The sequence below is a fragment of the Lactuca sativa genome, chromosome 7 (genome assembly GCF_002870075.4).
Source record: "Lactuca sativa cultivar Salinas chromosome 7, Lsat_Salinas_v11, whole genome shotgun sequence".
Classification (NCBI taxonomy): Eukaryota; Viridiplantae; Streptophyta; class Magnoliopsida; order Asterales; family Asteraceae; genus Lactuca; species Lactuca sativa.
Window position 1 is genome coordinate 8,962,513 of NC_056629.2, and position 11,863 is coordinate 8,974,375.

Below are 11,863 nucleotides of genomic sequence, written 5' to 3' on the forward strand. Positions count from 1 at the left end.
CTAATGAAAACAATAATATAAAATTTAAAATTTAAAATAAAGAATAAATAGATTGACAAATAACATCACATTAATTAGGAGGTTTAATGAATTTAAAATAGAGAATTAATAGAATGACAAGTGGCATCATATTAATTAGGAGTTCTAATATTATGACACTTGGCAAAAAGACTACTCTTTTATTAGTATATATATATATATATATATATATATATATATATATATATATATATATATATATATATATATATTATTGGTATATAAAAAGAACTTGGCTTATTCATATTCTCGATGTGAGGAACTAGAAGATAAAAGAGCGAGAGCTATCCTCTAGCCTCCCTCCCTTCTCCATCAACAATTGATTGTTCATCATTAATCGGAAAAAAAAAAGTGATTCAACTCATGGATCTCAAATTCATGCCTGAGAATCGATTTCTGCAAAATCCGTTCTTCGAAATCGATTGTCAATAGAACTTTGTTACCAATTTTCAAGTCATGATATCAAGCACTTAGGGCTTAAATCATTGAAGGTATCCTAAATCGAATCTACCTGTGGATTATTATGAAGGTAAATTTCTTCTAATCGATTGAAATTTTAGTTTTTGCTCGGTTCCTAATATTCAATTCATAACCCTCGTCTCTATTGTTCTTCCTTAGATTCAAATCATAGTCAAATTATGACTTGATGTGTTGAAGATCGAAAGGAGTCCGCCTGGAATCCATCGCTGCCTCTGCTCATCCGTCGGTATCTCTCTCTCGTTCTCTTTGTGTGTGTGTGTGTGTGTATATATATATATATATATATTCAACCACTGACAGTTATCAAATGGTTATATCGTTTTAAATTCCAATATGAGTCTGTTGGCATTCATTACCAATCCATGTTGAGTTTTCTCTTGAAGTACAATCAAAATCGTTCTGTTAATCTGTTTTGATTCTCATAGTGAACGATATCTTCTTTTTTATTTGTATGATCTAGTTAATTAGTTGATATGATTAATTGATCTGGTTCTGAATTCTATGAGATATTGTGAAGACCTTACATCTGTTAAACTACTAACTCTTGTTAGATTGAATCTGAATAACTCGAAATAATAAGTGTTTTTATCTGATGTGTTTGCAAGGGCAATGATGGAAGATTCACCTGGAATGGGTGTATTACCAATAGATGGAATGAATTTGAGCATGAACATTACAAATCATGAACATAAAAACTGGATACAGCAAATCATGCCTGTAAAGTAAGCTTTTCCCTAGTTTCAATATAAGTTCACAAAATTACCTAGTTTCAATCATGTGATTCACATGTAAATCACATATAATTCACATAAGAATGACAAGTAAATCACATGTAATTCACATATAAATTACATTTGATTCACATGTAAATCACATGTAATTCACATATGAATTACATTTAATTCACATGTAAATCACATATGATTTACATGTGATTCACATGTAAATCGTATACGAATTACATATGATTCACATGTAAATCACATGTAATTCACATATGAATTACATGTGATTCACATGTAAATCACATATGAATTACATGTGATTTACATGTAATTCACATGTAAATCACATATGAATTACATGTGATTCACATGTAATTCACATATGATTTACATTTGATTCACATGTAAATCACATATAAATCACATGTGATTCACATATGAATCACATGTGATTCACATATAAATTACATGGAATTTACATATAATTCACATATGCATCACATGTAATTCATATGTATTGTGATTCATATATTAATCACATGTAAATCACATATGTATTTTTGTGAGTGTTTATGCATCAATCAGTTTTTTTTTTTTAATTTTCTTGTAGATATGGAAGAAATTGTGGTTAATATTGAAGACGTGAAAAATGATAACTTGAAGAAAATATGAAAATATTGACACGAAGACATGAAAATGCTTTGAAAATTTATAGCATGTTTTTGTTTTTTATATTTTATTTTGTATCGAATAAAATATTTATTCTATTGTGTTTATAAATTAGTAAATAAAATGAGTTTTCTTATGATTTTCATACAAATATTATAGTATATAAAATATGCATATATGCATTTGTAAAAATATGCACATGTGTACCTAAAATGTTGATTTTTTTATTAAAAAATTTTAGTATTTTTTAAATATTCCAGTTTTATTTTTTTTTATTTTATTGATTTTTAAATACTTTAAAAAAATTGCGTTTTTTTAAAAAATATTTTTTTTCAAAAATTCATGTTTTCTATAAAAAAAATTAAAAAATTTGCACTTAAAAAAAAGCTGAAAAATACTATTTTTTAAAAAATCCAAAATTTTGATTTATTATGTAAATTTTTAGACATTTCAATTAATATTTTCAATAACCAAAAAAAAAAATAAACATTAAATGAGATTGGTAATATTACAATCATGCCCTTAGTAAATTAGTTTTGATCTAACGCTCAATTTTTAGTTCTCGGGTTCTCCGGAAACTGTAAATTATATATATATATATATATATATATATATATATATATATATATATATATATATATATATATATATATATATATATATATATATATATATATATATATATATATGTGGAGCATTCAAATCGAGAAAGTTTCTTATTGCGAAAACATTTGCAAAAAAATTTGGATAACATAATTTTTTTTAAATTAAAATCATCAAATAATTTTAATATAAATCAAAAAATAAGTAAAAAAAAAAAAAGACTCCACTAACCAACACCTCTCACCACCCAAACAACACCATTACCCATCACAGCCACCCACTTCCACCACCCATCACCACCACCCCCACCCACCACCCACCACCTACGAAAACCACCACCATTTGCCACCGCCACCCACTACAACCACCACATGCCCATCTCCACCACCCATTACTACCACCCACCATTAAGACCACCACATACCACTACCAACAACCACCACCAGCCACTACAACCTGCCTCCACCAACCACCACCAACTATCACCATTGACCAACACTATCCACCACCACCAACTATCACCATTGACCAACACTATCCACCACCACCGCCTGTCACCATCAACCCTACCACCCGTCCCAACCACCACCACCTGCAACTAACACCAACCACCACTAATTGTCACCACCTACCGCCACCACCCTACCCACCCGTCATCACCACCCGACACTGCCAACTATGGAAACCATCCACCATCACCACCCACCACCATTACCCGCTACCACCAACCCCATCCATCATCATCATCACCACCCGCTACCACCACCCACCACAACCACCACCACCACCCACATCCACTACCCATCACCACCACCCACAACCCACCACCACCACCCATCACCACTAACCGCCACTACCCATCACCATCACCCACAACCCACCACCACCACCCATCACCACTGACCGCCACTGCCCATCACCACCACCCTCACCTACCACCAACCAAACCCACCACCACCCTCATCACCCACCTCAACCACTACCCACCTACCTCCACTACCCATCACTACCACCCATCATTATGACCACCACCCGTCACAACCACCAACCAACACCCATCACCACCACCCACTTCCACTTCCACGACGCACTACCACCTCCCCCACCCACCCACTGTCACCACCCAACATCACCACCCATCACCATCACCCACCTCCCGCCATCACTACCCCACCTATCACCTACCAAAAACACCATACACCATCACCACCCCTACCACCACCCACCCACCCACCACCTGTCTCCATCACTCGTCACCGTTACCCATCACCTACTATAATTACCACCCCTACCACGACCCCTGACATTTGCATATTTAGCCTCATAATAAGTATAGATTTTTGTCATTTATTAGCTAATTTATCGCATATCATGGACAAAAGGTACTTAATGGTGCTTGAATTGTGTTTTCAGTCCAAAAGTGAAGTTCGGAAGCAAAAGGAGCTGGGGGAAGCGGTTGGGAGCTCGGGAATTGAACAAGGAAGAAAACAACCAAAAACAACACCTATTCGGCGAGTAGGGTCGACTACTCGGCGAGTCCGATCGAAGATTCGAGAAGATAAAGACTCGGAGACTTATCGTGTACGGGAATTAAGAGATGGACTCGACGAGTCGGCACTAGACTCGACAAGTTGCTTTGCATCTATAAAGATAACTTCTCAGATCGACATTCGACATTTTGGAACCCTTTTGGAGAGAATAGCTGCGATTGAAGAGCCAGAAGAACCCTAGAGAACGAAGATACAACCTAGAATGCAATTCCGAAGGATATTTGAGGCAAATTCTCATCATTCTACTTAATCTTTTGTTTTCCATTATGGCTAGACAATCAAAATTCGTTTATTTGCTGTTAATTACCTCAATCATGAGCTAAAACTCTTAAACTTATGTTTGGGGATACAATATTGATACTATGGTTTGATTTATGGTAGGAATAATTCAATGTTGGTGATTTTGTTGATTTTAACTTGTTAAAGAACCTTGTGTGCGAATAATAACTATTTTTCTGTTAATAGGAAGATAATTAAATTGTATGAACATCTTTTAATTGTCAATCTCATATGTTTATGTGACCACTTTATCATATGTCTAGGATTAATGAACATGAAACTAGAATTAATAAGAAAAATAGGTAAATTCATGTATGAGCTTGTGTGATGACCATCAACAAGAAGTTAACTAAAGGACCAAATTAGTTAGCTATTACAAGTCTAAATTAACCCGAACAAATAATCTAGTGAATTAAATTAAATTAGACAACTAATCACTGTTTGAGTTAGTTTGTTCTCTAAGGATTAGTGCAGCGAATGTGAATCTAATCACTTGAATCGGTAACCAATAGAAGAATTAATCCATTGAACTATTACCATAATACCAACCATAGGATCAATTGAGTTGAACTAAACAGAAGTCCTTCCCATTATTGAATTCAGTTAAATCTTTGCTTTTCTAGTTTTTAGTTTAAGTGATAGTTAGTAAGTTTTCTAGTCTTGTAAAATTAGAGAAAACCCCTACTTATTAATTAGTTTAGATAAAATTAGTCTTTAGTTTTAATTTACCGTTCCATGTGTTCGATACCCTACTTATTTAGCTTTACCACAATTGATAAGTCCACTGCCTTTGTGTGTTCATTTTATAGTCAAAAAGTAGGTTTAAAACTAAGTTGGTTTAAACACATCAAGTTGTTGGCGCCGTTGCCGGGGAGTCCATCGTTGTTTACAGTTTTAATTTTTATATTATTTTTGTTCTTTTTACGCGTTTTTCTTGTTTTGGTTACAGTTGTTTCATGACCCGGGGATCTGATACACCTCTGGTCCCTTTTCTCGAAGACCCGGAATCTGCATTAAGGAGGAGCAAAGGAAAAGCCGTTGGAGAATCCGTTTCTTCAAAGAATTCGCCACTAAAGAACCTCAAGTCCGTTTTCAGCAAGAAGAAGAGCAGCAAATCAGGAGCATCCAGTGCCTCTTTGACAATCGAAGACCCGATTAAAGAAGAGACCGAGTACGAGACCGAGGAAGAAGAAGAACCTACATACGAGCACGAATCCAATTTTGAGGACGATTTAGCTATCACTATGGCTAATATCAATGAAGTCCCCATGGGGGAATAAAAGAAGAGGATGCGCGATCACACTGTCCTGGGACTTGTGCAGCCGGCAATTCCCGCAACTGCTACTTTTGAGCTTAAGGTTCATATCCTCGCTCAACTCAAGGAGATTCCCTTCTATGGAAAAGACCACGAAGACGCCTACAAGCACTTGGATGAAGTAAATGATGTGACTGACTACTTCAATGTACCAAATGTGCCACGCGAGACCCAGCTACTTCGCATGTTTCCAGTCACATTCAAGGGTGCTATAAAGGATTGGCTCAAGTCACTTCCTCCCCGGTCGGTCACCACATGGGCTAAGATGAAAGAAGAGTTCATAGGCTACTTTTGCCCGCCTTCCAAAATAGCCAAGTTGAAGAAAGCCATTGCCAACTTCAAGCAACAACCCGGAGAGTCTCTTTATGAGGCTTGGGAAAGGTACAAAGGTCTTCTTAGAAATTGCCCACACCATGACCTTAATAGCCAACAAGAGGTCTCCATCTTCTATGATGGAGTCAATGTCACCACAAGGCAATTGCTCGACTCGCAAGGCCCACTCACAAAGAAGGCACCCCCAGTAATCAAGGAATTAATTGAAGAATTCTCTAAGCATTCTAGAGAATACCACAACCCGAGAAATGAAGTAAGTCGGGGGGTAGTGAACTCGGCCAATGATGGCATGGCGGCGATGATAGCTAAGCTCGATAGTTTAGATAGAAGAATGACAAAAATGGATCAAACAATCCATGCTATTCGAGTTGGATGCGAGAACTGTAGAGGGCCTCATCTCACGAAGGATTGTGACTTGGATGAAAATGGAAACAAGAAAGCTCAAGTGTTCTACTCAAGCGGCGATCGATACGACGAGAATTGGCAAAAACCGAAGAAGGAATGGCTCCCTTATGAAGAATACAAGAAGGCGAAGGAGGAGAAATACAAGCAGAAAGAGAGGGGATTTTATCAAAAGGAAGAACCAGTTATGGTAAAGAAAGCCGATTTAGAAGAAATGTTCACTAGATTTATATCCACGTCCGAAAAAAGACACAATGATCATGATGCTGCAATACAAGAGACCAGAAATATGCTAAGGAATCAGCAAGTTTCTATTCTCAACATTGAGAAACAGCTAGGACAACTTGCACATCAAGTGAACGAGAGAAGACCGGGTCAACTTCCAAGTAAAACCGAGAATAATCCGAGAATGGAGAATGTGAACGTTGTGACTTCCATCTATGAAGAAATTTTCACACCTGCACAGAAGATCTCCAAGTTGCATACAGAAAAGGCAGAAGAGTCAGGTCCAGCTAAACCCGACCAGACTCGCCGAGTCCCTCTAATGGACTCGACGAGTCCATGCCCTAATGACAAATCTATTGTTTCCTTAAGGCCTTACAACCCTCCTTTGCCATTCCCAATCAGAACCATACCTGCTGAAAAGGTTAAAGCATACAGAGCTTTCATGGAGCATGTTAGAGCCCTTCAAGTAAACGTTCCATTTGTAGAAACAATGCTTCAAACTCCCAAGTATTTTAACTTGCTAAAGGGTCTCTTTGCTGCTAGAAAAGATTTAGCTGAAGTCGCGGAGATAGTATTGAGTGAGCTACCAGAAAAGAAGGGCGATCCAGGAAGCTTCATAATTCCTTGCCAATTTGGAAATGTACTTGCTACTCAAGCGTTGACCGATTCGGGTGCAAGTATTAACTTAATGCCTTTTTCTTTCTTCAAAAAGCTGAAGTTACCGGAGCCAAGGCATGTAAATATGAAGATCCATTTGGCGGATAAGACGACTATTCGTCCAAGAGGGTGTTTGTGAAGATCTCCTCATTAAGGTCGATAAATTTATATTCCCCGTGGACTTTGTGGTACTTGATATGGAAGAAGACCCCGAAATTCCAATTATTTTGGGGAGATCATTTTTGAATACCGCATGCGCATTGATAGATGTATGCGATTCCACACTAACATTGAGGGTAGGAGATGAGTCAGCGGTGTTTAAAGCTCTACCAGAGATTAAGCAAGAAGAAGGAAGAAAAGAAGAAGTCTCATTCATTAATTTGGATGATGAGATACTACAAAAAGAACTTGCACTCTTGCAAGAAGAAGATCCAACTAAGTTTTTGCTTTCTTCTGGAGTAATTGATGATGTTGACAAAGACTTGGAGGAGATAGAGATGCTACTGAAGGGAATAGATTCAAAAAACACAGTGGGATGTGAGGAAAACGATCCAACTCGCCGAGTCGCTTTCATGGACTCGATATGTCCATTCGAAAATCTCAGCAACTTGGACAATTTTGATCTGCTTGTTACCAGCTCCCTGCATGTTCTGGACATGAAGATTTTTCCTAATTCTTTAGAAGATCAAGCAGCAGAAGGAGGAATGGACTAAGTGTGGGGTGGAATGAATTTTTAATGGCTGGGTTAGATTGGAGTTGTCATATGTAATTCTAATATGCTAAAATTCAGTTTTGCTTGGGGGCAAGCAAAAGTCAAGTGTGGGGCATTTTGATATTTGCATATTTAGCCTCATAATAAGTATAGATTTTTATCATTTATAAGCTAATTTATCGCATATCATGGACAAAAGGTACTTAATGATGCTTGAATTGTGTTTTCAGTCCAAAAGTGAAGCTCGGAAGCAAAAGGAGACGGGGGAAGCGGTTGGGAGCTTGGGAATTGAACAAGGAAGAAAACAACCAAAAACAACACCTACTCGGCGAGTAGGGTCGACTACTCGGTGAGTCCGATCAAAGATTCGAGAAGATAAAGACTCAGAGACTTATCGTGTACGGGAATTAAGAGATGGACTCGGCGAGTCGGCAATGGACTCGACGAGTCGTTTTGCATCTATAAAGATAACTTCTCAGATCGACATTCGACATTCTGGAACCCTTCTGGAGAGAATAGATGCGATTGAAGAGCTAGAAGAACCCTAGAGAACGAAGATACAACCTAGAATCCAATTCCGAAGGATATTTGAGGCAAATTCTCATCATTCTACTTAATCTTTTGTTTTCCATTATGGCTAGACAATCAGAATCCGTTTATTTGTTGTTAATTACCTCAATCATGAGCTAAAACCCTTAAACTTCTGTTTGGGGATACAATATTGATACTATGGTTTGATTTATGGTAGGATTAATTCAATGTTGGTGATTTTGTTGATTTTAGCTTGTTAAAGAACCTTGTGTGTGAATAATAACTATTTTTCTGTTAATAGGAAGATAATTAAATAGTATGAACATCTTTTAATTGTCAACCTCATATGTTTATGTGACCACTTTATCATATGTCTAGGATTAATGAACATGAAACTAGAATTGATAAGAAAAATAGGTAAATTCATGTATGAGCTTGTGTGATGACCATCAACAAGAAGTTAACTAAAAGACCAAATTAGTTAGCTATTACAAGTCTAAATTAACCCGAATAAATAATCTAGTGAATTGAATTAAATTAGACAACTGATCACTGTTTGAGTTAGTTTGTTCTCTAAGGAGTAGTGCAGCGAATGTGAATCTAATCACTTGAATCGGTAACCAATAGAAGAATTAATCCATTGCACTATTACCATAATATCAACCATAGGATCAATTGAGTTGAACTAAACAGAAGTCCTTCCCATTATTGAATTCATTTAAATCTTTGCTTTTCTAGTTTTTAGCTTAAGTGATAGTTAGTAAGTTTTCTAGTCTTGTAAAACTAGAGAAAACCCCAACTTATTAATTAGTTTAGATAAAATTAGTCTTTAGTTTTAATTTACTGTTCCCTGTGTTCGATACCCTACTTATTTAGCTTTACCACAATTGATAGGTCCACTGCCTTTGTGTGTTCATTTTATAGTCAAAAAGTAGGTTTAAAACTAAGTTGTTTTACACACATCAACTCCACATGTTACCCCCACCACCCTTCACCACCACTACCACCTACCACCACCACACATCACTACATACCACCACCACCCTTGGTTATGTGTATATAATCACATGTGATTATGTGTATCTAGTCACATATAATTTATAAGGATAATATTTTTTGTCCATATAAATCATATGTGATTAGATATATTTAATTACATATTTCATTATCGTGTTCTAGATTCAATAATTGTTTTTCTTGTTTGTCAACTTTAATCATATGTGATTTGATACATATAACCACATGTGATTATATGTATCCACTCACATATGATTTATATGAACAATATACATTTTGACTTTTCGTTTCAATAAAATTTCACATATATTTAATCATATGTAATTATAAGTATTTAATCACATATAATTAATGTGGACACATATTTGTTTTAATGTTCTTGATTCAATAGTTGTTCTCGTGTATATAATTACATGTGATTATATATATATATATATATATATATATATATATATATATATACACACCATCACATATGATTTATATGGAAAAAAAATCATTATTGTACATATAACTCATATGTGATTAGATGCATATAATCACATGTGATTAGATACATATAATCATATGTGATTACATATACGAGAATAATTGTTGATTCGAGAAAACGAAAATGAATTTTATCCAGATAAATCATATGTGATTAGATAAAGTCAATAGTTTTTCTTTTTCCACCACAACCTACCACCACCACCACCCACCTACCCCAACCCTATAACCCGTCACCACCTACAATCCACCATGTTCTTATATGTATGTAATAACATATGATTTATATAGGCAAGTAAATGAATCTTGTGTGCAATAATCATATGTGGTTAAATACATATAATCACATGTGATTCACTATATGAGAGTGACTATTGAACAAAAAACACGAAAACGAATCTTATCCATATTAATCATATGTGACTATATACACAAGAACACCTATTGAATCAAGAACATGAAAACAAATCGTTTCATATAAATGATATGTGATTAAATACATATAATCCCATGTGATTATACGTACCTAATCACATATGATTTATTTGGACAAGATTCATTATTTTTCTCTTGATTCAGTAGTTGTGCTCATGTATTTAATCACATATGATTATATGTGTCAAATCACATATGATTTATATTAATCATCTACGTTTTCACATTTTTGATATTTTTTTCACATGTATTTACTCATATATGATTGTATATATTTAATCACATATGATTAATGTGGAAAAACAAAAAACTATTGAATCGAAAATACAAAATGAATCTTGTGCATATTGGTTATATGTGATTAAATCATATAATCACACATGATTTAATACATGAGAACAACTAAAAAACCGAGAACGTGGAAAATGAATATTGTCGGCCTGTCTCACTAGAGAACAAACTACATTTTTCTTTTCCTTGTTCAATCTACCAGATTAGGGTATTCGTGAACAATAACATAAGTAATGCCTACATAATAAGAGAGTTAGTGTAACTCACCTCCTTGAACGTGAAAATTAACTATCGTGAGCTAGATGGATCCTTTCCTTTCCAAGTATCTACACAACAATTATAACATTATTTAGCTTGTGCTTTGTTGTATTACTCTTATAAAACTTATGTACATATTTCCTTATTTTCTCTATGTGTGTTACTAATCACATATGATTATGTGTATATAATCACATATGATTTATGTAGACTAAGTTTGTTTTTGCATTCTCCATTCATCCACTTTTCTCATGTATTTGATCACATGTGATTGTATGTATTTGATCACATATTATTAAATACATACAATCAAATTTGACTAAATACATCAAAATAAGTATTGAATAAAAATGAAAAAAAATATTTTCCATCTTAATTATATGTTGATTAAATACATATAATAACATGTGAGTATTTATATGAAAACAACAATTGAATCACGAATGTGAAAACAAATACTTTCCATATAAATTACATGTGATTGTATACATATAATCACATATGATTAAATAAACAAGACAAACTACTGAATTGAAAATGCAAAAATGAAGATTGTCCATATAAATATGTGAAAAAAATCCATATAATCACATATGATTTTTTGTATCTAATTACGTATGAGTTTTGTGGACAAGATTCAATTTTTCTTTCTTGATTTAATAATTGTGCTCATGTAGTTAGTCATATGTGATTATATGTGTCCGATCATATATGATTTATATAGAAAAGATTAGCTTTCAGGTTTTCTATTTAATATATTTTCCCATGTATTAAATCATATGTGAATATATGTAACGTATAATTTTATTTTTAAACAAGACTTTATACAATCAATATATGGAATCATTTTGTC

At 34.5% G+C, this 11,863-nt stretch overlaps 1 non-coding gene across 1 annotated transcript; it reads right to left on the reverse strand.

Annotated features, from left to right (window-relative positions):
• Nucleotides 1-5,973: 5,973 nt before the first annotated feature.
• On the reverse strand, nt 5,974-6,080 carry LOC111908210 (small nucleolar RNA R71). Its single transcript, XR_002855795.1, has one exon. It is a non-coding gene; the product is annotated as a small nucleolar RNA R71 (small nucleolar RNA).
• Between the last annotated feature and the right edge of the window lie 5,783 nt (nt 6,081-11,863).